The following is a 27,695-nucleotide window of genomic DNA, read 5'->3' on the forward strand; positions in this document are numbered from 1 at the left end:
CAAGGACTGATCTTTCAACAATTAAGGCCTTTAACTGGCAAATTACTCATAGAACCCCTACAGTACAGAAGGAGGCCATTCGAGCCTGCGCCAACAACAATCCCCCCTAACCCTACACATTTACCCTGCTAATCCCCCCCAAAACTAGGGTCAATTTACCGTGAACAGTCCATCTAACCTGCACACCTTTGGACTGTGGGAGGAAACTGAGCACCTGAAGAAAACCCATGCAGACACGAGGAAAATGTACAAACTCCACACAGACAGTGACCCAAGCCGGGAATCGAAGTATTGACCGCTTGAGAGTCATTTCTCACTTAGCCTCAATTTTCTGGTGGGTCGAATTCCTGTGGATGGGAGATACCAGAAAATAGTTAGGTTTAGGTCTCGTATGGAAAGGGGATTACCTCCATCAGAAGCTCCCTTTTAAGTTTGAGTACCTTACACTTATGGTCCAATAAATGCTTGACCTCCCTGTCCCCTGCCTCTCTGAATACTCCCATGACTTCCCTCCTCTTGGGATCCCCAAAACTTTCCTTCGTCTAGAATCCTGTAGCTACAGGGATTGCATGCAGTCCCAATCCTGAACACTGCATCCTGTGTTGCTGCAGGTTTAGAGATCTCTAAGGCAGGACTTCCACCCGAGTGAGGGTTTTGCAACACATGCTCATGAAGCTTTCTTCGTTGGCAGGATGGGAATCCCTGCCATGCAAAAAATTCTAGCCTTTATCTGCTGAAAGAATGCCTTGAAATGCAAAACATGCAATGAAACTTTATTCTTTATTTGCACCATAAGAAATAAGTTGCAGCCATGTCACCTATTACTGAGATATTTCCAAAGCACTGAGCAACTAATTCATAGAATTATAGAATCCCTACACTGCAGAAGGAGGCCAATCGGCCCATCGAGTCTACACTGACCACAATCCCACCCAGGCCCTATCCCAGTAACCCTGCCTATTTAACCTGCTTGTCCCCCTGACGCCAAGGGGCAATTTAGCATGGCCAATCAACCTAACCCGTACATCTTTGGAGTGATGGAGGAAACCGGAGCACCGAGAGGAAACCCACGCCGACCCAGGGAGAATGTGCAAACTTCAGACAGACAATAACCTAAGCCGGGAATTGAAGCCAGATCCCTGGCACTGGGAAGCAGCAGTGCTGAACACTGTGCCACTGTGAATCCACAACATCCACCATCTAGTGTCACAAACTACGAAAAAACCTGATTCACATTCACATCTACATCCACATGCCTCACATCCTTTAAGAAGTACCTGGATGAGTATTTGGCACGCCATGGGCCAAGTGCTGGCAAGTGGGATTAGGTGGGCAGATCAGGGTCTTTCATTGGTTGGTACAGACTCTGGGCCGAAGGGCCTCTTCTGCACTGTAATATTCTGTGATTCTGGATTGGTTAAACAGCACAATAGGTATAGTTGTGAGACATTGGACATTTAGCAACATTTCCAATAGACAACACTGATACTTGTAATGCTTTTTTCAAACATAGATTGCCATTACTATAAATGGTATAATCTTATACTGACCATGTGCAGTCCCAGAGGGGATTTATCTCATTGATTTTTTTTAAATTTGTTTTGCAGATAACATAACGTCATCTCAACTTGAGACAGAGCAAGATCCGGTAATCAATCTAATGAGAGAACAATTTTCATTATTTCAACTTCACATACCCAGTATAGGTTTGGAACAATAAGTCCACATTACCCTCTTTATGAAATCATAGATTAGACACAGATATAATTGAACTGTTGTTGAGAATGAATACCTATTCAGAACATGGGTCAGTTTTTATGACTAGATAACTGAGACTGACAGTAAACCTAAAACCAATGGTTGGTGTCTGCAGTTCACTGTGAAAACTGAGATTCTGTTGTCTGATATAACCCATTCACCTGAACAGCCTGCTGTCGCTGCCCTTGCCAAACTCTTGGCACTGAGAGACAGCCCCTCAAACCTGAACTACATACTAACTAATCCCCCTAAGGAGGCAGAATTAATTAGAGCTGGTGCGTACAGACGTGCGTGACTTATTAACAGAATGGAAATAACTGAGCAATAATCTATCTGGCTGTAGAAAAGAAATCAATCTCGCAAGTGCAAAGCCTCACTCATAAGAACATAAGAAATAGGAGCAGGAGTAGGCCATCTAGCCCTTCGAGCCTGCCCTGCCATTCAATAAGATCATGGCTGATCTGTCGTGTCTCAGTTCCACGTTCCCGCCCTCTCCCCATAACCCTTAATTCCCTTGCCTATCAAAAACCTATCAACCCGCGTCTTAAAAATATTTAGCGAGGCAGCCTCCACCACTTCAACGGGCAGAGAATTCCAGAGATTCACCACCCTTTGAGTGAAGAAGTTCCTCCTCAACTCCGTTCTAAACCACCCCCCCTTTATCTTGAGGCTGTGCCCTCTAGTCCTACTGTCCTTTCTGAGTGGGAAGAGTCTCTCCACCTGTATCCTATCCATCCCATTCATCATCTTATATGTCTCAATGAGATCTCCCCTCATTCTTCTAAACTCTAACGAGTACAAGCCTAGTTTATTCAGCCTCTCCTCATAGCTCAACCCCCTCAACTCCGGTATCAGCCTAGTAAACTTCCTCTGCACTCCCTCCAAGGCCAAAATACCCTTGCGTAAGTGCGGCGACCAAAACTGCACGTAGTACTCCAGCTGCGGCCTCACCAGTGCCCTATACAGCTACAGCAAGACCTCCCTACTTTCATATTCAATTCCCCTCGCTATGAAGGCCAGCATCCCATTCGCCTTCCTGACTACCTGCTGCACCTGCAGGCTGGGTTTTTGCGACTCATGCACAAGGACCCTGAGGTTCCTCTGCACCGTCGCATGCTGCAGTTTTTCGCCATGTAAGTAATAGTCCTTCGTACCATTATTCCTACCAAAGTGGACAACCTCACATTTGCCAACATTAAATTCCATTTGCCAGTTCCTGGCCCATTCGCCCAGCCTATCTAGATCCTTCTGCAGACTCTCCACACCCTCCGCACATTTTGCCGTTCCACCAATCTTGGTGTCATCAGCAAATTTCGACACCATACACTCGGTTCCCTCCTCCAGATCACTCTCTTAATCATAGAATCAACGGTGCAGAAGGAGGCCATTTGGCCCATTGGGTCTGCACCGACTGAGATATTTCCAATGCACTGGGCAACTAATTTGTAGAATCATAGAATCCCTACACTGCAGAGGAGGCAAATTGACCCATCAAGCCTGCACCAATAATAATCCTACCCAGCACCCATCCTCATAACCCCACATATTTACCCTTCTAGTCCCCCTGTCACTAAGGGGCAATTTATCATGGCCAATCAACCTAATCCACACAGTTTTAGAGTATGGGAGGAAACCAGAGCACCCAGAGGAAACCCACACAAACATGGGGAGACTGTGACCTGAGGCTGGAATCGAACCCGGGCCTCTGGTGCTGTGAGGCAGCAATGCTCACCATGAGTATCGGATTTGAAAATGTAGGTGTAGTATTCTATCTGTATTTCATTTTGTGTTGAGGATTTAAGTCTAATTTGTACTCTGTGGTCTGTGAATCGTGGTTTGCACGCTGAGATTCAACTTCATCGCAGATGGCAGTTTAAATCCACTATAGCCACTAACAGATATTCAGTTCTATTGTTGTCCGTTCTCTCGCAGCATAACATCAATCAGGAATCTTATATTGCCCACTTTGTACCGATTCTCAGTACGAAATGTTACCCTGCTGTGTGCCATTGAGGAGTCTTCAATCTGATGGATTGACAAGCCCCACTGTTCCCAGCCCTGTTCATAGATGACATTGGCCACCCACGAGTTGACACCTCTCTGTATCTAAAGCTGCATCGGAAGATGTTGGTACACTTGTAGTCCATGTAAAGGAACACATCTGCAAAATCCAGCCGTTATTGTTGATATCTATTCAGCTGATGTCAAATAGCCATAGCAAACCCGGCGATCATTCATAAATAGTCATAGAGGTTTACAGCATGGAAACAGGCCCTTTGGCCCAACTTGCCCTTGCTGCCATCTTTTTAAATCCCTAAGCTAGTCCCAATTGCCTGCCATGGTCCATATCCCTCTATACCCATCTTACCCACATAACTGTCTAAATGCTTTTTAAAAGGCAAAATTGTACCTATCTCTACTACTACCTCTAGCAGCTTGTTCCAGACACTCACCCCCTCTGTATGAAAAAATTGCCCCTCTGGACTCTTTTGTATCTTTCCCCTGTCACCTTAAACCTATGCCCTCTAGTTTTAAACTCCCCTACCTTTGGGAAAAGATATTGACTATCTAGCTGATCTGTGCCTCTCATTATTTTATAGACCTCCATAAGATCACCCCTCAGCCTCCTATGCTCCAGTGAAAAGAGTCCCAGTCTATTCAGCCTCTCCTTATAACTTAAACTGTTAAGACCCGGTAGCATCCTAGTAAATCTTTCCTGCAACTTTTTGAGTTTAATGTGAAAAAAAAGCCATTATATCCATAACAGACTCCACTGGCAAATGGTGGAAAGGATGTGATTAGTCTTGTTTAGATGTAGTTATGAGAACACACAGCACCTTGCAATAGCAAGCTGGTATTACCGCTCCTGCTTCAGTGAATGTTAAATCCACAGTCAGGAACAACTTAAAATGCTATTTTTCATTGATCCATATTAACTAAATTATACATTCCAAAGTCTGCTATTATGACATTTCTACTGGTTTTAGTCATATGCAGGAATTAATAGTCACCGTCAAATTAAATTTCTGCATATAATGGGAAATTGTCAAAATAGTGAGATTGGTTCATCTGGTGTGAGTGTGTTGGTTATGTCAGTGTAGTGAGGAGACTCCTGTAGTCCCAACCTGTTGGTGAATGTGAACATTGGCATCAAAGAAATTTTCTCACTACGTGTCATAAAGTGTCAAACATAATAGGAACATTTGCTTCATTTCCTGTCATCAGTAACAAGTTAAAGATAGTGAGATTAATTTCTCTGTCACATTTCAGTAAAATTATTTTCGGGACTCGTCCATCCAATACCGTTTCGGTGCCACAAACGAAAACAAAAAATGCTGGAAAATCTCAGCAGGTCTGACAGCATCTGTTGAGAGAAAAAAGCCAACGTTTCGAGTCTGGATGACTCTTAAAATGCTATTTTTTTAAGCAATCTGAAGATAGCTGCCAGTAGTTTGGAACAATGCTATTGTGCATATGTCTGAGAGTATATATGTGTTTGTGTATCTGTGGGTGTGTGTGAGAGAGAGATTTGATTTATTATTGTCACATGTATTAGCATACAGTGAAAAGTATTGTCTCTTGTGCGCTATACGGACAAAGCATACCATTCATAGAGAAGGAAACGAGAGAATGCAGAATGTAGTGTTACAGTCATAGCTAGGGTTAGATAAAGATCAACTTAATGCGAGGTTGGTCCATTCAAACATCTGACAGCAGCAGGGAAGAAGCTGTTCTTGAGTCGATTGGTATGTGACGTGAGACTTTTGTATCTTTTTCCTGACGGAACAAGGTGGAAGAGAGAATGTCTCGGGTGCATGGGGTCCTTAATTATGCTGGCTGCTTTTCTGAGACAGCGGGAAATGTAGACAGAATGTGTGTGGGTGTGTGTTATGATTTATCCCGTGGTAGGTCATTGAGGAATTCTTTCTTTAATATACTAGAATGTGTTGGTCTATATCAATAATTATCTCCTCGGATAAATATTTTACTTTATGACAAGTTAAAGATGGAACTCTACTTGAACTTGATCCCTTGCGTATGGTCCTGAAATATGTTTCACTTTTGTGTGATTGTATTACACTTCATTCAAGTATTTACTGATAAAGCTTTATTTGTTTCCCCCAGGATACAAACGAAGAACAATCGATCTACGCGCCTATGGAAAGGTACATTTAGCCAGCAACTTCTTAAGTTTAAAGTTAGCTTGCTGCTATCGCTATAAATTCAGTGTACTGTCATTAAATATGGCAGTACAATTACAACATTTAAATTTGGACAAGTACATGGTTAGGAAAGGTTGAGAGGGATAATGGTCTGTTTCCATTTAAAAGTTTATTTATTTATTAATGTTACAAATGGGCTTACATCAACACTGCAATGAAGTCACTGTGACAATCCCTATTCGCCATACTCCAGTGCCTGTTTGGGTACACTGAGGGAGAATTGAGCATGGCCAATGCACCTAACCAGCACGTCTTTCAGACTGTGGGACGAAACTAGAGCACCCGAGGAAACACATGGGGAGAATGTACAAACTCTGCACAGACAGTGACCCAAGCCGGGAACTGAACCCGAGTCCCTGGTGCTGTGAATCAGCAGTGCTAACTGCTGTGCCACTGTGCTGCCTTCTATATCTCTACGATGTTATGACTCTCAGGAGTGGTAATGCCAGCTTGGTATTGGAAGGTGCTGGGAGCCTGTGTAACTAACTACATCAAAACAAGACTAAACCATATCATTTTCAGTGAAAGTATGTTTTGGCTTTCAACTGGGACAAAGAGAATAGCTTATTTGTGAATGATGGCCATGTTTGAGATCATTATTTGATGTTCCACAGTGCATTTTGCAGTGAGAGAAACCAGTTACACTGCAATGTCCTTATTGTTTTGGGTGGTATTGAGCGAGTATGTGGCCTTCCGTGCATCTCCCTAACAACTGATCTTTGGGCTCAGAAGACACTAGCTCCCTGTCACACCACATTAAATCACACTGGGTGTTCCAGTGGGTATAGATGCAATACAGCATCATAGAATCCTACTATGCAGAATGAGGCCATTCAGCCCATCCAGCCTGCACCACAATCCAACCCAGGTCCCTGGCACAGTGAGGCAGCTGTGCTAACCACTGTGCTGCATGACATAACATCCATTCTATCACAATAATTTAAGGGTGGCTATCTCACTTGGTTGTCGTGCTGTGGATTCAAATCCGGAGGTGACAGGAGTGATACTTGTGATTTTGTGTCAGCCCCAGTGCAAAAACTCTTTTCTGTCAAGATGAAAGTACCAGTATATTCAGCTTCTCATACACATGAATCCCTAGCTGCTCTGAGAAACCTAATGAGATTCAATTAAGGCAGGATCTGGTCCTTGTCGGAGACATATTCACGCCTAAATTTGTGCTACGACTACAGCTTGTATTTGTGCATTGCTTTAAATATAATAAAAATCCCAGCATTGTTCACAGAAGTATTATGATACAAAAATATGACACCGAGTTTCTATCCTTCTGACATACTGCTGGGATAACAACACAACCGAACAGGACTGCAACACTGCGTGCGTCCTGTGTCTGTGGACAGATTTGGACTAATGATGTAACTCGAACATCCTAAAGGTGCGGATATTGGTGTGTCAGAGGGAATGACAAACATAGAGGGACTTGTGAGGTTGAGACAGTAAACTCGCTTCCTGGTCAACAAAATAATGAGACAAAACTGATCAGATGTAGTTAGCGAATGTTTCGAATCGCCCGTCATCCATGCTCAAGTGTGAGGTTAGCAAGTGTGAGGTTATCCACTTTGTCAGGAATAATAGTAGGAGGGATTACTATTTAAAGGGCAAAAAGTTGCAGCATGCTACGGTGCAGAGGGACCTGGGGATCCTTGTGCATGAGTCACAAAAACCCAGTCTGAAGGTGCAGCAGGTGATCAAGAAGGCGAATGGAATGTTGGCCTTTATAGCGAGGGGTTAGAATATAAAAGCAGGGAGGTCTTGCTGCAACAGTACAGGGCACTGGTGAGGCCGCAGCTGGAGTACTGTGTGCAGATTTGGTCGCCGCACTTGCGCAAGGATATTTTGGCCTTGGAGGGAGTGCAGAGGAGGTTCACGAGGCTGATACCGGAGATGAGGGGGTTGGACTATGAAGACAGACTAAATAGACTGGGTCTGTACTCGTTGGAGTTTAGAAGGATGAGGGGGGATCTTATAGAGACGTATAAGAGAATGAAGGGAATGGATAGGGTAGAGGTAGAGGTGGAGAGATTCTTCCCGCTCAGAAAGGACAGCAGGACGAGAAGGCACAGCCTCAAGATAAGGGGGGGCAGTTTAGAATGGAGTTGAGGAGGAACCTCTTCACTCAAAGGGTGGTGAATCTCTGGAATTCTCTGCCCGTTGATGTGGTGGAGGCTACCTCACTAAATATATTTAAGTCACGGGTAGATAGGTTTTTGGTAGGCAAGGGAATTAAGGGTTATGGGGAGAAAGCGGGAAAGTGGAACTGAGCCACTTCAGATCAGCCATGATCTTATTGAATGGCGGGGCAGGCTGGAAGGGCTAGATGGCCTACTCCTGCTCCTACTTCTTATGTTCTTATGTTCAATAGAATTATGGAATAGTTATTATGGCACAGAAGGAGACCATTCAGTTTTTCCAGGAAGGGTGGTGGCATTGGACAAGAGTGGGCAAGGTACCTTTTTTTTTATCTACACATGGTCGCTCCTCTTCTAGTAGGTCGAGTGGATGGAACTCCTGTGGTATTGGCCTCTCCAGCATTCCCTGTGATCACCCGATGGTCCTGCTGATTTAGTGGGGATGGATGGGGTTGCTGTTGATTAGGCCTCAGGAATGGCTATCTAGATTCCCTGGCACACTTACCATCCTAGGTATCGAGTGTTCAGCCCACTGTCAACCCAGCTTTACAAGAAAAATGTAGAAAACAAATATACTTTTCACATTAAATTCATTACAGTGTTAATGTAAGCCTACTTATACACTGGAATTTTACCAGCATGGCTGCCCCAATTCCAGGGACAGGCGAGGTTCGGGGACCTGGATTCTCCATTGGTCTTGGGCGATAGCGTACGAACCTCCAGTGGATGTCCCAGTAAAATTCCACACAGAGTTATAGAGGTTTACAGCATGCAACTTGTCCGTACTGCCCAATTTTTAACCACTAAGCTAGCCCTACTGTGACACTAATAAATAAACTTTTACAATTATTGCTTTTTTGCTCTGTTTATAACACATGACTTTATTTTCTCTTCCCCCTCCTTCCTGACAGCATAAAGACATTCAGCAATTCAACAAATAACCTGACTGGCAAGTAACTCAATAAGAATGAATTTAAATGTTTGACACAGCTAGTGACAGATTGTGCTCATTAGAAGTATTACAAGTATGCGTTTTGTATGCTAAGATTACAAGTATGCGTTTTGTATGCTAAGATTCCTGTTTACTATCAGCTGGTGGGAGACATTTGGAAAGAGATATTCTTTAAGTTCTCAAGTATCAGTGTTATGTTAAGGTTCTGCTTCAGTGTCAGCAAAATACATCAATCTGTGCTTTACGTAACCACAGGAGGCCAAAGGGTGCTTTGCAGCCGAGGAAGACCTGTTACAGTGTAAACATTGACACATTTAAAGCAACACTAATTTGTGCATGATCCCAACAAAAGCAGCGTGATACTGATATAATTTGATGATTTTGGTTGCAAACTCTGCTGCTCATATGAGGAGAGACTAGGCCGGTAATCATAGAATTATAGAATCCCTACAGTACAGAAGAAGGCCATTTGGCCCATCGAGTCTGTACCGACAACAATCCCGTCTAGGTCCTATTCCCATAACCACACACATTTACCCTGCTAACCCACGAACACTAAGGGGCAATTTAGCATGACCAATCAACCTAACCCACACATCTTTGGACTGTGGGAGGAAACCGGAGCACTCAGAAGCAACCCATGTAGATACGGGGAGAACGTGCAAACACCACATAGACAGTGACCGGAGGCCGGAATTGAACCTGGGACCCTGGCACAGTGAGGCTGCAGTGCTAACCACCGTGCCACCATGTTGGTGTTTAGAAGAGTGAGAGGGGACTTCATAGAAACTTAGATTCTAGCAGGATTAGACAGGGTAGATTCAGAAAGAATGTTTCCAATAGTGGGGGAGTCCAGAATGAGGGGCCATAGTTTGAGGATGATGGGTAAACCTTTTAGAACTGAGGTGAGGAGAAATTTCTTCACTCAGAGTGGTAAATTTGTGGAATGCACCACCACAGAAAGTAGTTGAGACCAAAACTTTGCGTGATTTCAAGAATCATAGAATCCTTGCAGTGCAGAAGGAGGCCATTCAGTCCATCAAATCTGCATTGACTACAATCCCACTAAGCCCCTCTTCCCATACCCTCACATATTTACCCTGCTAATCCCCCCGACACTAGGTTCATAAGAACATAAGAACATAAGAAATAGGAGCAGGAGTAGGCCATCTAGCCCTTCGAGCCTGCCCCGCCATTCAATAAGATCATGGCTGATCTGAAGTGGATCAGTTCCACATTCCCGCCCTCTCCCCATAACCCTTAATCCCCTCTCTTATCAAAAACCCATCAACCCGCGTCTTAAAAATATTTAGCGAGGCAGCCTCCACCACTTCAATGGGCAGAGAATTCCAGAGATTCACCACCCTTTGAGTGAAGAAGTTCCTCCTCAACTCCGTTCTAAACCGCTCCCCCTTTATCTTGAGGCTGTGCCCCCTAGTCCTCCTATCCTTTCTGAGCGGGAAGAGTCTCTCCACCTCTATCCTATCCATCCCATTCATCATCTTAGACATCTCAATGAGATCTCCCCTCATTCTTCTAAACTCTAACGAGTACAAGCCTAGTTTATTCAGCCTCTCCTCATAGCTCAACCCCCTCAACTCCGGCATCAGCCTAGTAAACCTCCTCTGCACTCCCTCCAAGGCCAAAATATCCTTGTGTAAGTACGGCGCCCAAAACTGCACACAGTACTCCAGCTGTGGCCTCACCAATGCCCTATACAGCCACAGCAAGACCTCCCTACTTTTATATTCAATCCCCCTCGCTATGAAGGCCAGCATCCCGTTCGCCTTCCTGACCACCTGCAAGCTGGGTTCAATTGAGCATGGCCAATCAACCTAACCCGCACATCTTTGGACTGTGGGAGGAAACTGGACAACCAGGAGGAAACCCACCCAGACACAGGGAGAAAGTGCAGACTCTGCACAGACAGTGACCCGAGGCCAGAATTGAACCTGGGTCCCTGGCGCTGTGAAGCAGCAGTGCCAACTACTGTGCCGCCCCAAAAATATTGTCATCTTAAAATTGCGATAAAGAAATTGAACCCCGGTGGATTACATGACAAGCAGGGATATTAATCACTGCACTAGCAATGAGAAAAAGTTAGATATAGCTCTTGAAGCTAAAGGGATCAAAGAATACTGGGGGAAAGCAGGATCTTGAATTTGATCATCGGCCATGATCAAAATGAATTGTGAAGCAGGCTCAAAGAGCCTCTTCCTATTTTCTATATTTCTTGTTTCTATGTTGCTGTTTCGAAATAGGTCCAAGCATTCTTTTACAACAATCATAGTCGGACCTCAGCTGAAGGATAACATCTCCAACCATGCACAGTGCAGTACTCTCCCCAGTCTGGATTTTGGGCTGAAGTGAGGCCAAAAGTTTCAAACACGGCGTTTAGAGAAAGTCACTCATTGAGTTACAGTGAATAGTAAAGTGTAGCAGTCCTGAGACAGTGTAGAAGGGAACTTATGATGCCACTTATATCTGCTGTCTTGATGTAAGTAGGGAGATGAGGCGAGATTATCCCCATTGCCCAGTCTAAGTGTGAAAGTAGTTTGAAGGGTCCTCAATTCAATCTCTAATGTGTCTGGCCCACAGCAGGGAACTACTCAAACAACTTTTTCATCGGCAATTTCCATAGAAACATATAAAAGTTACAGCAAAGAAGGAGACCATTTGGCCCATCTTGTCCATACCAGCCTGCAGACACTCTCATTCCCTTTCTAATCCCACCATCCTGCACCTAACCCATAATCCTGTAGTTTACAGCACTTAAGCTGCAGACCCATGCACTTTTCAAAATCTTTAGGATCTCTGCCTCCATCCCCAAAATGGGCAGAGAATTCCAGACACCAACCACCCTCTGCATAAAAAGTTCTTCCTCATGCCCCTGCTGCACCTACTACCACTTTTATTGAATCTATGCCTGCTGGTTCTAGAATTCTTTGATGTGGAGATGCCAGCATTGGACTGGGGTAAACACAATAAAACGTCTGACAACACCAGCTTTAAGTCCAACCAATTTATTTGATAGTAAACTCACTAGCTTTCGAGGTTTCCCTCTTCGTCAGGTGAATGGAGAGTTCTGGCATCAGACAGAGCATATAAAGCACAGACAGTTTACAGATTACTGATTAGAATGCGAATCTTTACACCTAACCTGCTGTTCAAGTCCTAAAGTGGCTGACATAAGTCCTAAATTGGATTTAGGACTAAATTGGATTTAGTCGCTCGACAATAATCCTAAAGTGCTCCTTCCACTCACATTGTCGGCCACTTTAGGACTTGAACCGCAGGTTAGGCGTAAAGATTCGCATTCTAATCAGTAATCTCTAAACTGTCTGTGTTGTTATATGCTCTGTCTGAGGCCAGAACTCTCCATTCACCTGACGAAGAGGGAAACCTCGAAAGCTAGTGAGTTTACTATCAAATAAATCGGTTGGACTTAAACCTGGTGTTGTCAGACTTTTTACTCTAGAATTCTTTGCCAAGGAAAAAAAAGTTCTCTCCACTCTGTCTCTACCCCTCAACTTCGTACCCCTCTATCAAGTCACTCCTCAGCCTTCTTTGTTCCAAGGAAAATAAGACAAACCTATCCAATTCTCCTCATAGCTACACTTTATTTAGCCCTGGCAATATTTTTATAAGCCACCCCACCCCCCACTTCTCCTCTGAGGAAATATCTATTCTGAGAAATGGCAATGTTACAATGGTGATTACAGAATCCATATAGTACAGCAGGAGGCCATTCGGCCCATTGAGTATGTACTGACCATAACCCCATCCAGGCCCTATTCCCATAACACTCATTTGCCCTGCTAATCCCCAACTCCGGTCAATTTAGCACGGCCAATCAACCTAACCCACTCATCTTTAGAGTCTGGGAGGAAACCCACGCAGACACGGGGAGAATGTGCAAACTCCACACAGACAGTCACCCAAGCTGGGAATCAAACTCGGACCCCTGACGCTGTGAGGCAGCAGTGCTAAACACTGTGGCACCGTGCCGCCTGCAGATGTTTGCTGCAGGTCTACATTAGGCCCATATTATCTCTGACACTGGATGCAAATGACAGAGTGCCCTTATTTATCCCTAGCATACAGTTGTTCCAGAGTTATAAAAATCTTATCTGTCTTTATGTGCAGTTTCTGGTGAATGCTGCTTGCAGAGGCTTGGGACAATTTAATAGATGTAGCTTGATCTACGGTGAACGCTAATTATGAGTGTATTAGACTGCTGCACTTGCTATTTGATGGCACAGTGGTTAGCACTGCTGCCTCACAACGCCAGGGACCCATGTTCAAATCCAGCCTTGGGTAACTGTCTGTGTGGAGTTTGCATGTTCTCCCTGTGTCTACGTGGGTTTCCTCTGGGTGCTCTGGTTTCCCACAGTCCAAAGATGTACAAGTTGACTGGCCGTGGTAAATTGTCCCTTAATGACCTAAGATGCGTAGGTTAGGGTAAGTAGCCCAATAAATATGAGGGGTTATGGGGATAGGGCCTGGGTATGAGTCGCTCGATGGGCCAGATGGCCTCCTTCTGCACTGCAGGGATTCTATGATGTTAACCCTTAAGCTTTCATGATGTAATCCAGCAATCGTTGGTTTCTAGTGAATCTCAGTTGGACTTTGTAGAAATAGGTGTCTGTCTGTTTTGTGTCTCTTTAACTCGACTGTTGATGCTCTTGTTTCCAAAGTGAAACGGAGCAGAGTCCTACTTTGAAAGTTCATTAGACAATTGTGCTTTCGTGCAGTGATGAGGAAACACTGCATTGCCAAATTCCCCAGCTGTGTCTGCTTATCCAGATGAACTGCATGAGTTCTTGATAAAATAGCAGGGAGTTAGTTATGTCAGCACTCTGTCTGGAGTCACTGAATGAAACACATCCATGTACACAAATATACAGAATTGACAAATTGGTAACTTAATTTTTTTCTGGAACCGAGTTGTTTCATGTCATTCTTACCAATAGTGCACTCAAGTTTAATAACTCTATTAGTATAATATAGGAGACACTGAGAGGCATGATTAGACGTTATAGAAGCAGAGACAGAAACAGTCCATTCCACTCCGCTGTTCTGCCGTTCAATGACTGAAATGTACCTTAAATAAATCTTTTCTATTGAATTATCTAACATCAAACATCAATCTATCGCTCTGAATATTGTGCTAAGCCTTATTGTATTAAACTTCACTGACATTTTCCTTTCCGTTACATTTTGCACTTGTAGATTCCCAAACTTGTCCGCTCATATCACAGACTGAGGTAAGCAGCAACATAAATTGAATTACGATATTTAGTTTCAATGCAATTTGAGGTAAAACGCTCAGAGTTGAGGAGAAACTAGTTCTACCAAAGGGTTGTGAATCTGGAATTTGCTACCCCAAAGTGCGGTAGATGCTGGGGCAGTGAGTAAATTTAAAATTAAACATTTTTAATTGGTAATGGGTTGAAGGGTTATGGGGAGAAGGCAGGAAAGTGGGGATGAGGAGCATATCAGCCATGATCGAATGGCAGAGTAGACTTAATGGGCTGAATGGCCTAACTCTGCCCCTATATCTTATGAATTTATGAACGGAGCACAATTTGGGGTGGCACGGTGTCACAGTGGTTAGCACTGCTACCTCACAGTGCCAGCGACTTGTGTTCAATACCAGCCTTGAGTCACTGTCTGTGTGGAGTTTGCACATTCTTCCCATGTCTGGGTGGGTTTCCTCTGGGTGCTCCGGTTTCCTCCCACAGTCCAAAGATGTTCAAATTAGGTTGATTGGCCATGTAAAATTGACTCTAGTGTCGAGGGATTAGCAGAGTAAATGTGAGATTTTGGGGGTAAGGTCTGGATGGAATTGTGGTCGGTGCAGGCTCAATGGGCCAAATGGCTTCCTCCTGCACTGTAGGGATTCGATGGTAACTGATAAATGGGTATATTTCAGAGAGAGATATTTTAATAATTAACTATGCAGATTGATTTCAACATATGTGTTTTTAAGACTGCAAAATGTTGTTAACAGGTACAAAGTGCAAGAAGGAACTTTAATTTATAACAGATCAGACTCCTCATAGTCTTCAGTGTCTCTGCAAAAACTTAGCCTGATCTTGTGTGAGTTCACACGAGACTTTAGAGTTTGATTGCATATTCTGCTTATTTATTTTATTCAAGTCTCACATTCCTAATCTCAATTTAAAATGACAGATCTCGTGCACAAATATCAACTAATCAAAAGCCCTCCCCATGCGGGGTTCCTGAAGCGTGCATCTTGTCTGGCCAATCTCAACTGATTGAATCTTTCTGTTTATACAGGTTACTGCATCAGACCCTATACAATATGCCATGATAAAGATGGATCTTTTAAAAAAAACACCTTCTTCGAATGAGATTGTGGAATGTAACAGTTCAGAGTGAGTCAATCCTTTCTCTTTACCTAACCTGTCACCTTTCCGAATGTGACTTTCTTCAGTTCCTCATAGCTTCCCAAAGACAAGAAAGAAATCTTTATTCCCCAGGTCTACAACACACTTACAAATACATTTTAAGGAGTTAGAATTAGAATAGAATCTTAGACTTAAAATCCCTACAGTACAGAAAGAGGCCATTCGGCCCATCAAATCTGCACCGACCACAATCTCACCCAGGCCCTACCCTCATATCCGCACATATTTACTCATTAATCCCTCTAACCTATGCATCACGGGACACTAAGGGGCAATTTTAACATGGCCAATCAACCTAACCAGCACATCTTTGGACTGTGGGAGGAAACCGGAGCACCCGGAAAAAACCCACGCAGACATGAGGAGAATGTGCAAACTCCACACAGATAGTGAACCAAACCAGGAATCGAGGTGAGCTCCTTTTTAAATACAATTTGAGAAAATCTGCTCGACACGCACTTTCTGTCAAAGTACTGCGTTTTCTGTAATGGTGGTTATACCCAAACCCAAGCACGTGCAGTATTTTTAATTTCTGTAACAGTTTGTATTCAGGAAATGATGTACAGGAGTTAGTTTATTTTCATTTAATTCATTCGTGGGGCGTGGGTGTCACTGGCTGGCCAACATTCATTGCCCATTCATAGTTGCCCTTGGAGGGCAGTTGCAAGTCAACCACATTGCTGTGGATCTTGAGTCACAGGTAAGAACAAACAAACAATAAAGAAAATTACAGCACAGGAACAGGCCCTTCTGCCCTCCAAGCCAGCACTGACTATGTTGCCCAACTGAACAAAAAACACGTATTTGTCAAGACGCCCCTTAAAAGTCACTATCATATCTGCTTCCACTACTTCCCCCGACAGCGAGTTCCAAGCACCCAACACACTCTGTAAAAAAAGAAACTTGCCTTGTACATCTCCTTTAAACTTGCCCTCGCACCTTAACCTGTGCCCCCTAGTAATTGACTCTTCCACCCTGGGAAGAAGCTTCTGACTATCCATGTCCCTTATAATCTTGTAGACTTCTATCAGTTCACTCCTCAACCTCCATCCAGTTCCAGTGAAAACAAACCAGCCAGACAGAGTAAGGATGTCAGATTTCCTTCCCTAAAGAACATTAGTGAACCAGATGGGTTTTTCTGACAATTGACAATGGTTTCACGGTCATCCGTAAATTCTTAATTACAGATTGATTTTTGTTTTTACTTGAATTCAGATCTACCACCTGCTGTGTTGGGATTCAAACCTGGGTCCCCAAAACATTAGCTCAGTTTTTGCATTAATAATCTAGTGACAATACCACCAGGCCATCGCTGGCCCAGATTGCTCATGAATAGCAATCCAATCTGATTTTTGCCAGATGCAAAAATAAAATGTGATTACATTCAGTTGGCAATGTGTTAGACCCATCATTAGTTGCGACAAAACACACCATCCAGATGTCCTCATCTTTGTCTTGTTTGTCTGTCCTGGTAGAAAAGTCAATTGGACCAATTCAGAAGAAACAAGTGGAATTCAATTAGCCCTTTAGCCTCACCATCTCCCCCCTCTCCGCCTCCCCCTTTAAGTCAATGCAACATAACTTGCTCAACATCCCCAGTTATTGCTGTGTCTCTTTTCGCTTCAGGAATTCATCGAATTAGGCAATTTGGATCTAGAATGAACTGAGTGGCAGGAAGCAGAGGGTCACGGGGTGTTTTTTGTATTGAAATACTGTGTCCAGTGGGGTCCTGCAGGGATCAGCGTTGAGGCCCTTGCTCTTTGCGGTTTATGTAAAGGAGGGTTGACCAGTAAGGTTGGGGGTGATATGGAAATTGACAGAGTGGTAAATAGTGAGGAGGATAGCCTTAGATTACAGGAGGATATAGAAGGGCTGGTCAGATGGCTTGAGTAGCGGTAAATGGAATTCAAGCTGGATAAGCGTGAGGTGATACACTTGGGCAGGACAAGTAAGATAAGAGAATACACAATGAACACCAGGAACCTGGGAAGTATTGTGTATGTACATGGTCCCTTAAGGTGGTAGGACAGATGGATAAAGTAGTTAAGAAGGCATATGGTATATATTTGCCTTTATTAGTCAAGGCATACAGTTTAAGAACAGGGAGGTTATGCTGGAGCTGCGTAAAGTGTTAGTCACAGCTAGAGTATTGCGTGCAGATCTGGAATGCACGTTATTGAAGGAATGTGATAGCACTTGAAAGGATGCAAAGGAAATTTACCAAGGTGTTGCCTGGGTTGGTGTGTTTTAGTTATGAAGGAAGATTGGATAGACCTATTTCTGTGAAGCAGAGGAGACTCAAGGGGGACATGATTGAGGTGTATAAAATTATGAGGGGCATAGATAGACAGGAAGAAACATCACAGAAACTCGGAGTAGGCCATTTGGCCCTTCAAGCCCGATCATGGCTGGTCCTCAAATTCAATACCCTAGTCCCGCTTTCTCCCCATATTTCTTTAGCCCCAAGGGCTATATCTTATCTCTTCTTCAAATCACATCACATTTTGGCCTCAACTACATTCTGTGGTAGTGAATTCCACAAATTCACCAGTCTAGGTGAAGAAATTTCTCCTCACTCAGTCCAAAAAGATTTAGTCCTTAATTTCAAATTATGATACGTAGTGCTGGAATTCCCCACTATCGGGAATATTCCTTCTGAATCTACCATGTCTAATCCTGTTAGAATTTTATAATTTCCTATGGCATCCCCTCTCACTCTTCTAAACTCCAATGAATGTAATCCTAACCAGCATAGTGTCTCCTCATATCACAGACCTACCATCCCAGGAATCAGCTTAGTGAACCTACACTGCACTCCCTCTATAGCAAGGACATCCTTCCTCTGGAAAGGACACCAAAACTGCACACAATGTTCCTGGTGTGGTCTCAGCAATGTCCTATACATGCCAAAGTAGCCTTGTATCCTCCACTGGGATACTGATAAGGTCAGCTTTGGCTACGAATGCAAGAATGTATATTGTCCACATGCAGATTCAAACAGTATGATTGAGTTTGTTCCCATAATACTAATAACCTCATAACTAGAATTTGTAACAATAGCTTATTAGAAAAGGTTGAATTTGAATTGAGTTTATAAAGTTCATTTGTTCACATCAAACTTATTGGAAGCTATGACATTAGAAGTATTTCTTAATCAGCATTTTAACTCAAAGCACATAAAATTTCCCCTTTTTTTTCTTTGGCAGACATGATTATGGATATGACGAACTTAACATAACAGGTAAATAACACATTAAAAAAATGGTTCTTTGGGTAACCTGGGTGTTTTGCATTACTTAACCTGCCTCCTGAATTGAGGCAAACACTCACTCATTGAATATGACTTTGCTCTCCTGAATGACTATAAGTATTCAAAACTTCTTGTTGGTACAAAATTTCAGTCTGGGCAATCCGGTTAGTTTTACCTATTGTATACTCCGATTGATGTCCAGTTTTAATGAACGCAATGAAATTAGACATTGACCTCTCCCTTCCCACAGGCGGAGCTTATTCCCCACATGTTTAAAGGCAGAAAACGGCCTGTAATTTGATTCCATTTCCTAATTTAATTCCGAGGCTTAAAATAACCAGAGGTTGAAGTAAAAATGTTCACCATGGAATGCTCATCGGAGGTTTGTCTAAGACGCCTTTGGATCATGACGTGGAGATGCTGGCGTTGGATTGGGGTGGGCACAATAAGAAGTCTCACAACACCAGGGGTTAAAGACCAACAGGTTCATTTGGAATCATGAGCTTTCAGTGCTGCTCCTTGATCAGGTGAGGTACTTGAAGATGGAGCAGTGCTCTGAAAGCTCGTGATTCCAAATAAACCTATTGGACTTTAACCTGGTGTTGTGAGACTTCTTGCCTTTGGATCAGCTTATGCTGCATGACATTAGCGTATGAATTATTAGCTCTTATTTTGCTACCTTTGAAGAAACCTTCCCAGATGTAACAATCTCTATGGTGTCCCCATATCACTTTGCATATGGTGCTTAAGTCAAAGCGATCTCCAGGTGTATATTAGCAGTGATGTCAGCAACTAATCACACTGAAGTATTCTCACAGATGGCAATCCTGAAATGTAAAATATCTGAATCCCCCCATCTTTAGGTTAATAATTCTTATAGCAAAGGAAATAATTAATGATTTGATTGTGGTTAAAAAAGTGAAATTAAGATCACAGTTTTAAAAATATGTTTTAAATCTTTTTCATTATGGAGAAATTTGAGGTTCTACCAGATTGGCAAATGGTTTAGCAGCAAGTTAAAGCCTAACCATGCTCCATTGAACAAGGAATACATTTCTGGGAGATTTTCAGTTGGAATGAAAGTTCTTGCCAGTTCATTGATTTCCAATTGATTACAGCCTTAGTGTCCTGAGCAACACATCATCTGGAGAAGTGTACAATCACTGGCAGCAATGCCTGGATTTCCACCTTATTCTGTATATGCAAAGTTGTCAGTTTCAGTGAAGTAATAATGGGGTTGATGAAGCCTAGCAATTTCTCATCACCAGTAAAAAATGAGCAAATTCTACATAACACCTTTTTGTGACTGGTAAATTCATTTTTGGGATGCATATAATATTAACAGGGTATTATCAAACCCTGTCACTCTGTGAGGATAAAAAGATAATGACAGCTAAAATGGTGGTGGTTGTCCCAAGGTGGTGCTAGAGGAGCAATATCAAGATTTTGATCCAGCCAGTATGAAAATGACCCAGTTGTATTGTTTATTCTGTAATGGTAAGTGTGTGTCACTGGCAAGACCAGCATTTGTTGACCATCCCTTATAATTGAATGGCTTGTTTGGCCATTTCAGAGAGCAGTTAAGAGTCAACCACATTACTGATGTGGATCTGGATTCATGTATTTGCCAAACCGGGTAAGGACACCAGATTCCCATCCCCATTAACGAACCATATGGTTTTGTATTATAACCAACAACTGTTCCACTGTCACTGTGACTGAGAGTAGCATTGTGGTTAACACTGCTGCTTCACAGAACCAGAGACTCGGGTTCAATCCCGGTTTTGGATGACTTCTGTGTGGAGTTTGCACATTCTCCCTGAAATCATGAGTTTTCTCCGGGTGCTCCAGTTTTTTTCACCAGGTGTTCCGGTTTTCTCCCACAGTCCAAAAATGTGTAGGTTAGATACATTAGCTATGCTAAATTGCCTCATTGTGTTCCAAGATTCCCAGGTTAGGGAGGTTAACAACATTAATACATGGGTTTTTCAGGGATATGGCCTGGGTGGGATGCTCTGTCAGAGTCGGTGCAAACTTGATAGGCCGAATAGCCTCTTCTGTACAGTAATTATTCTATGATGTTAGATGTTCAGAGTTAATGAATTGAATTTAAATTACATCAGTTTTCAAATTAGGATTTGAACCCATGTCCCCAGAGCATTAAACTGGATTACTAGTCGGGTGAGATATGCCTAAATAATCACACCTGTCTTGGAGGGGAACTGAGAATCTCATGATCTTGCTACTATCAGAGAGGGACACAGCACAGAAGGAGCTCATTCAACACACTATGCCAGTGAGGATTCTTTGAAAGATCCATTCAATTAATTCCACTACTTCAATGAACAAGTTAACGGTAAATGACCTAGAAGAGAAACTCCTGGCATATTATTTAAAATGCACACTATTTTCATGTTAGGTTAAAGCAATAAGGATACGAAACAAATCCCTACAGTGTAGAAGGAGGCCACTCAGCCTATCTGGTCTGCACTGACCCCCAACCCACCCAGGCCCTATTCCTGTAACCCCACGTATTTACCCTGCTAATCTCCTGACAATAGGCTCAATTTATCATGGCCAATCCACCTAACCCACACATCTTTGGATTGTGGGAGGAAACCAGAGCGCCAGAGGAAACCCAGGTAGATACGAAGAGAATGTGCTAACTCCACAGAGACAGTGACCCAAGGCTGGAATTGAACCCGGGTTCCTGGCACTGAGACAGCAGTGCCTAACCATTGTGCCACCATGCTGCACAATATTCTCAGATTTCCTTTGCAGGATTGGGATATGATATCATTGACATGCACTTCTCTTTGTTTCAATTCACAGCAAAACGTGATCCACTTCCTGAAGACATCTCAGTGAATCAGGTAAGGAGTGATAGTGGTGCCCTGCATTTATACAAACCAAACTGATATTTAAGTTAATTAATACAAACCAATTAAAGTTAAAGATTAGCATTTAATTAATCATCGGTGTTTCTACACAGAGCGGTTAGCGGTGGCTGGGAATTCTGGTAAAGGGTACGGCCGGATTTATTTGAGAGTGAATCACATTATTTTGTAGGCAACTGAGAGATATTGCTGAAAGTGAATTTTAAGTCAAGTGGACTGAAGAGAGGTTATCATCCATCACGTACTGACCATGTGAGGGGGTAGGAGAGGCGATTACAATTAGAACATTTAACATGGGGTGGCATAGTGGTTAGCACTGCTGCCTCACAGTGCCAGGGTCCCGGGTTTGATTCCTGACTTGGGTCAGTGCCTGTGCGGACTTTGCACATTCTCCCTGTGCCTGCATGAGTTCCCTCCCACAATCCAAAGGTTAGGTGGATTGGCCATGCTCAATTGCCCCTCAGTGACGGGGGGACCAGCTAGGGTAAATATATGGGGTTACGGGGATAGAGGCTAGGTGGGATTGTGGTCAGTGCAGACTTGATGGGCCGAATTGCCTCCTTCTGCACTATGATTTTATAAAAGACACTTGGACAGGCACATGGATAGGAAAGGTTTAGAGAGATATGGGCCCAACACAGGCAAATGCGACTAGTTTGGTTTAGGAAACCTGGTCAGTGTGGATGAGTTGAGTCGAAGGGCCTGTTACCGTGCTATCTATCTCTGTGACTCTGGTAGTTATTCCTCCTCCTCCCTCAGTGGCATGTCCTAAGCTACCATGGTGTAATAGATCCACAATGCAGAAGTTTCTTCACCAAAATCCCTTTTATCTACAAGTCAGACAGCAGCATACAGAGTGTTATCAGTTAACAGTCTACACTAGGAGTTCCAGAAGAACTGACACGCCTAGTTATGTACAAAGCATGCAACTCATTGATTAGCCCATCAATCTGACCCTTAATCAGAAAGTTCATATTCTAACAGGCCAATCTTAGTTGCATGATTAAAGTCATTACACACAGACATTCTTTGGATTGCTCTTAGATTATGTTTGGCAAATCACCACAATGGTTTGCTGTTACCTTCTGCTGTACTGCTGACCAGTAAACCCTTCCGCTCTTTACTGTCTGCCATCAAGCTTATTGGAAGGATTTACAGGCTGCTATTGAATCATGACCTGAGGGGGGAACTCGAACCCAGAACTTCTGGTCTAAACGTAAGAACTTGAGCATTGAGTCACGAGACAGCATTCATACTGTCTCATCAAAATGTGATTTTAAAAAATATATGAATCATTGCTGCCTCTCAGTGCCAAGGAACCGGGATCAATTGATCCCGGGTCCTTGGCGCTGTAGGGCAGCAGTAAAAACCACTGTGCCTTGGGTGACTGTGTGGAGTTTGCATGTCTGCATGGGATTTCTCCGGGTGTTCCAGTTTACTCCCACACTCCAAAGATGTGCAGGTTAGGTGGATTGGCCATGCTAAATTGCCCCTTAGTGTCAGAGCAGTGCCCAGGCGATTAGTAGTGTAAATATATGGGCTTATGAGGTAAGGGCCTGGGTGGGATTGTTGTTGCTTCAGGCTCGATTGGCCAAAGTGCTTCTGCACTGTAGGATTCTATGATTCGAACTTTCCTTAACTAGTATCACCACACCAACTAAATTTGACACAGGTAAACATAGCAAAGAATTGTGCAATTTGCACGCTGTGGCTCCATCAGATACCTATCGGAGTGTCTTAAACTACTGAGAGGGAAGCTTCAAGGAAGTGCAGTCTTGTGCAATAGGGCTCTCTCCAGATTACTCGGCACATCAGGCTGTCTCACTATGTCTACAACATAGAAATAATATTTGACCAGTTTGCATTTCAAATAAGTTTCTTGATAGGTTGACCTTGGAAGTTACAGAAAGACGTTTGAGTGAGGACTTCTAACCAGTATTCATGCTGGACTGTTTACCTGACTTGAGTGTGCTATATGGCTTTACCTTCTTAATCTCTGCAGGGAAATGCAGCAGATTCTGAACCGTCAGCTGCAGAGATCGATGGATATGAAAATGAAGGCCTGGAAACCAATGTTCAATGTTAAACCTAGAGGCCCACAAGAAAATCTGATATGAAATCAAGCTTTATTTTATCAGTTCTAATGTAATTTTATTTTTTACATCAGATGACATTCAGTCCTGTCACTTTTTGTTCCAATGTTAATACTCCGTTAGAACCTTTTCTCATCTTTCCTGATCTGAATCTATTGTCATAAGCCATTACTCACTTATCCCAATGTGGGTATCCAGTTTCTCCTTAAATACCCCCTGTAGTGGGGCACGGTGGCACAATGGTTAGCATTGCTACCTCACAGCTCCATGACTTGGGTTCAATTCCCGGCTTGGGTCATTGCCGGTGCAGAGTTTGCACATTCTCCCTGTGTCTGCCAGGGTTTCCTCCCACAGTCCCAAGATGTGCAGGATAGGTTGATTGGCCATGCTAAAATTGCCCCTTAGTATCCCAGGATGCGTGGGATTAGTAGGGTAAATATGTGGGGTGACAGGGATACGGCCTGGACGGGATTATTGTCGGTGCACACTAGATGGGGTGAATGGCCTATTTCTGCATTGTAGGGTTTCTATGATTTATCATCTACCTCATGTGGGCCCCCTGGTAGTGAAATCCACATTCCACTTGCCTCAATTAGTGCAGCACAAACAACACTCAAGAAACTTGACACCATCCTGAGGAAAAACAGCCGTCTTAATTGGCACCATATCCACAATCATTCAGACCCCCTCACCACTGATGTACAGTGACAGCACTGCATACCATCTACAAGATGCACTGCAGGGACTCACCAGCACTCCTTGAATGTCACCTTCCAAACTCACTGCCGTCTAGATGGACAACAACAGCGGATACCTGGGAACGCCACCACCAGGAGGTTCCCCTCAAAGCCACCCGCCATCCTGACTTGGAAATATATCACCGTTCTTTCATTGTCGATGGGTCAAAAATCTTAGAATTCTCCCCCTAACAGCACTGAGGATGGACCTAGACCACATGGACTGCAGCGGTTTGAGAAGGCAGCTCATCACCACCTTCTTAAGGGCAATTGGGGATGGGTAAGAAATCTGGCCTAGCAACATCCAGTAAATGAATAGGTTTAAAAAACCCACCACTTTCTGTGGAAAGAAGTTTCTCTTCAATTTCTTATTGGATTCATTAGTGAATATTATACTGACTGCCTCATTCCTGCAAAGGAAAACTTTCTCTTTGTATCCACTCTGTCAGAACCTTTCATAAGTTCAAAGATTGTATTACATCGCCACTCGGTCCCGGTATGTTTTATTTTTCTATTTGTAAAACAAACCAAAAACGGTGGCATCGTGTCACAGTGGTTAGCATTGCTGCCTCACAGCGCCAGGGACCCGGGTCTGATTTCCAGTTTAGATCACTGTCGGTGGCGTGTACACATTCTCCCCGAGACTGCGTGGGTTTCCTCCCAGTGCTCCGGTTTTCTCCCACAATCGGAAACCAGTTAGGCGCTGGTGTGTGACAACAAGGGGATTTCCACAGTAACTTCACTGCAGTGTTAATGTAAGCCTACTTGTGACCAATAAATATACTTTAAAACTTCCCTTTATCAAGTACCTGCCGCCTCATCAGAACATCCCAAAGACCTTTACAGCCACTGAACACAGCACGTGAATAAAAGTTCTTTGTTTCTACTTTCTAAATCACTTGCACTCCGGATCAACATGATATTTGTAAATCAGTATTTTGTTTGTAAAACATAAATGTTTTGGTAATGGATCTTTGTACGTTTCGTCTTTTATGGAGAGCATTGGGGTTTTAAACCGTCTACCAAATGGGGGAAAATAATATCCAGTGCAACAATCAAAAACAGTCAGAATGTAGATCATTTTCCAGGTATGCCAATTTAATAGTTTGAAATGATCGAACATGCTTAAACCACTGTCAGACTGCAAATTTCTCCCTTACATTCCAGGACTGGCTAGAATGTGAGTATTACAGCCCACTCGATATTGCTGTCTAATGACTGCACAATTGGACAGAGGTACAGCCAAAGGACCCACTTTGGACATATTGCTGACGCACTGGTTACACATCGGCTTATCCACCCCTATTACATTGAAGTTTGGCTGGAGATCTGGCAGCGAAGGTAACAATGCCACCCCCCCCACCCCTCCACCCTTCAACCGCCCATTTCACCAGAGCAAGATCTGTTTGGAAGATAGAAATTGGTAACTGCATTAGGTCAAACTCATGTCCTATCCATGGCACAGTATCATGGAATGGTTGCAGCTCAGAAGGCGGCCTTTCAGCCCATCGAGTTTGAACCTGCTCTCCACCTGAGTCTTCCACTTCTCATAAAAATCATAGAATCCCTACAGTGCAGAAGGATGGCCCATGGAGACCGACGGTCTCACCCAGTCCTATCATCGTAAGCCACCTAATCCCCCTAACACACTAAGGGGCAATTTAGCATGGCCAATCAACCTAAGTCGCACATTTGGACTGTGGGAGGAAACCGGAACACGTGGAAGAAACCATGCAGACACGGGGAGAATGTGCAAACAGTCACTTGAGGCCAGAATTGAACCCGGGTCCCTGGTGCTGTGAGGCAGCAGTGCTAACCACTGTGCCACCGTGCCATCCCATAGCCCTATACACTCTCCCATCTCACAACACTGTAACGTGTCAGTTACGTCTCCAGCGTGGAATTCACACCAGCTTTGTTGAACTTAAGGCACGAAAGAGGCTTGACTCACCTGAAATTATAAACAACAACAAATAAATGAGGATCAACAAGATTAGTGATTGTTACAGGAACCTTCTATGTAGTTTTGACATGAATTTGATGACTAGTGTGCAATTGGAGATAAGGCAAAATCATTCTGCAATTGCATTTATTTTCAAAGTTTTGGGGATCAAGTGTTCCAGTCTGTAGATGGAACAGTGAATCCAAGGAGTGAGCCAATTAATTTTCCCGATCGTGTTGTTTCCAAAGTTCTTTCCACAAACGCTGCTGAGAGAATAAGCAATGGATGGGAAGAACATGCATGGCATTGGGTGAATAGATGCACAATAATGTGGACAGCACAGTGGTTAGGACTGCTGCCTCTCAGCACCAGGTATTTGTGTTCATTTCCGGCTTTGGGCCACGGTGTGTGGAATTTGCACATTTTCCCCGTGTCTGCGTGGGGTTCCCCTGGGTGGTTTCTTATTCTCAACTTATTCCAAAGACATGGTGATGCTCTTCATCCACATAACCATAGAAATGTAGGAAGTAGAAGCAGGAGTAGAGCAATTCATTTTGATCATGGCTGATCATCAGATTCAATATCGTAACCGTCCTTTTCCACCATGTCCCTTAATCCTTTAGCCCCAAAGCTATATCTAATTTCTCCATGTAGTCACACAATGTTTGGCTTCAACTACTTTCTGTGGTAGTGAATTGCATACATTCACCACTCTCTGGGTGAAGACATTTTCCATCCCTTATCCTCAAATATAACCCCTAGATCTGGACTCCCCCACCATTGCCAACCTTATTTTTGAATCTACCCTGCATAATCCTGTTAGAATTTCATGAGCTTCTATGAGATCCCCTCTCACTCTGCTAAACTCCAGTGAATATAATCCTAACCAACTTAATGTCTCCTCATATGACAGACCTGCCATCCCAGGAATCAGCCTGGTAAACCTTTGCTGTACTCCTTCTATAGCAAGGACATCAGGTAAGGACATCAAAAATGCGCACAATATTCCAGGTGTGGCACTGGAGAATTTCTTGTTTCCCGAGTTGTGATAATTAAACTTAACAAAGTTTGCTTTTCTAAACATCAACTAGTTTTTATTATCACAAAACTGCATGCAGTATGTGACCGAATCTTGGAAACAGAGAGCAGTCCGCACTAACTGTGATTCTATTCCAAGACTGCCCCCACTACAAGGATCAATTCAATAATTATACTTTTTCTTATCAGCTTACATGATTTGAGTAATACAAGCAGTGGTACAT

General features: G+C 43.4%; 1 long non-coding RNA gene across 1 annotated transcript; it reads left to right on the forward strand.

Annotated features, from left to right (window-relative positions):
* The first annotated feature begins 5,882 nt into the window (after positions 1 to 5,882).
* LOC145347541 (uncharacterized) lies at positions 5,883 to 14,349 on the forward strand. The gene is made up of 3 exons (XR_013887823.1): positions 5,883 to 5,924; positions 9,040 to 9,077; positions 14,313 to 14,349. It is a non-coding gene; the product is annotated as an uncharacterized LOC145347541 (long non-coding RNA).
* The last annotated feature ends 13,346 nt before the right edge of the window (positions 14,350 to 27,695 follow it).

This window comes from Carcharhinus amblyrhynchos, chromosome 9 (assembly GCF_965287045.1).
Source record: "Carcharhinus amblyrhynchos chromosome 9, sCarAmb.v2.hapA, whole genome shotgun sequence".
NCBI classification, from domain to species: domain Eukaryota; kingdom Metazoa; phylum Chordata; class Chondrichthyes; order Carcharhiniformes; family Carcharhinidae; genus Carcharhinus; species Carcharhinus amblyrhynchos.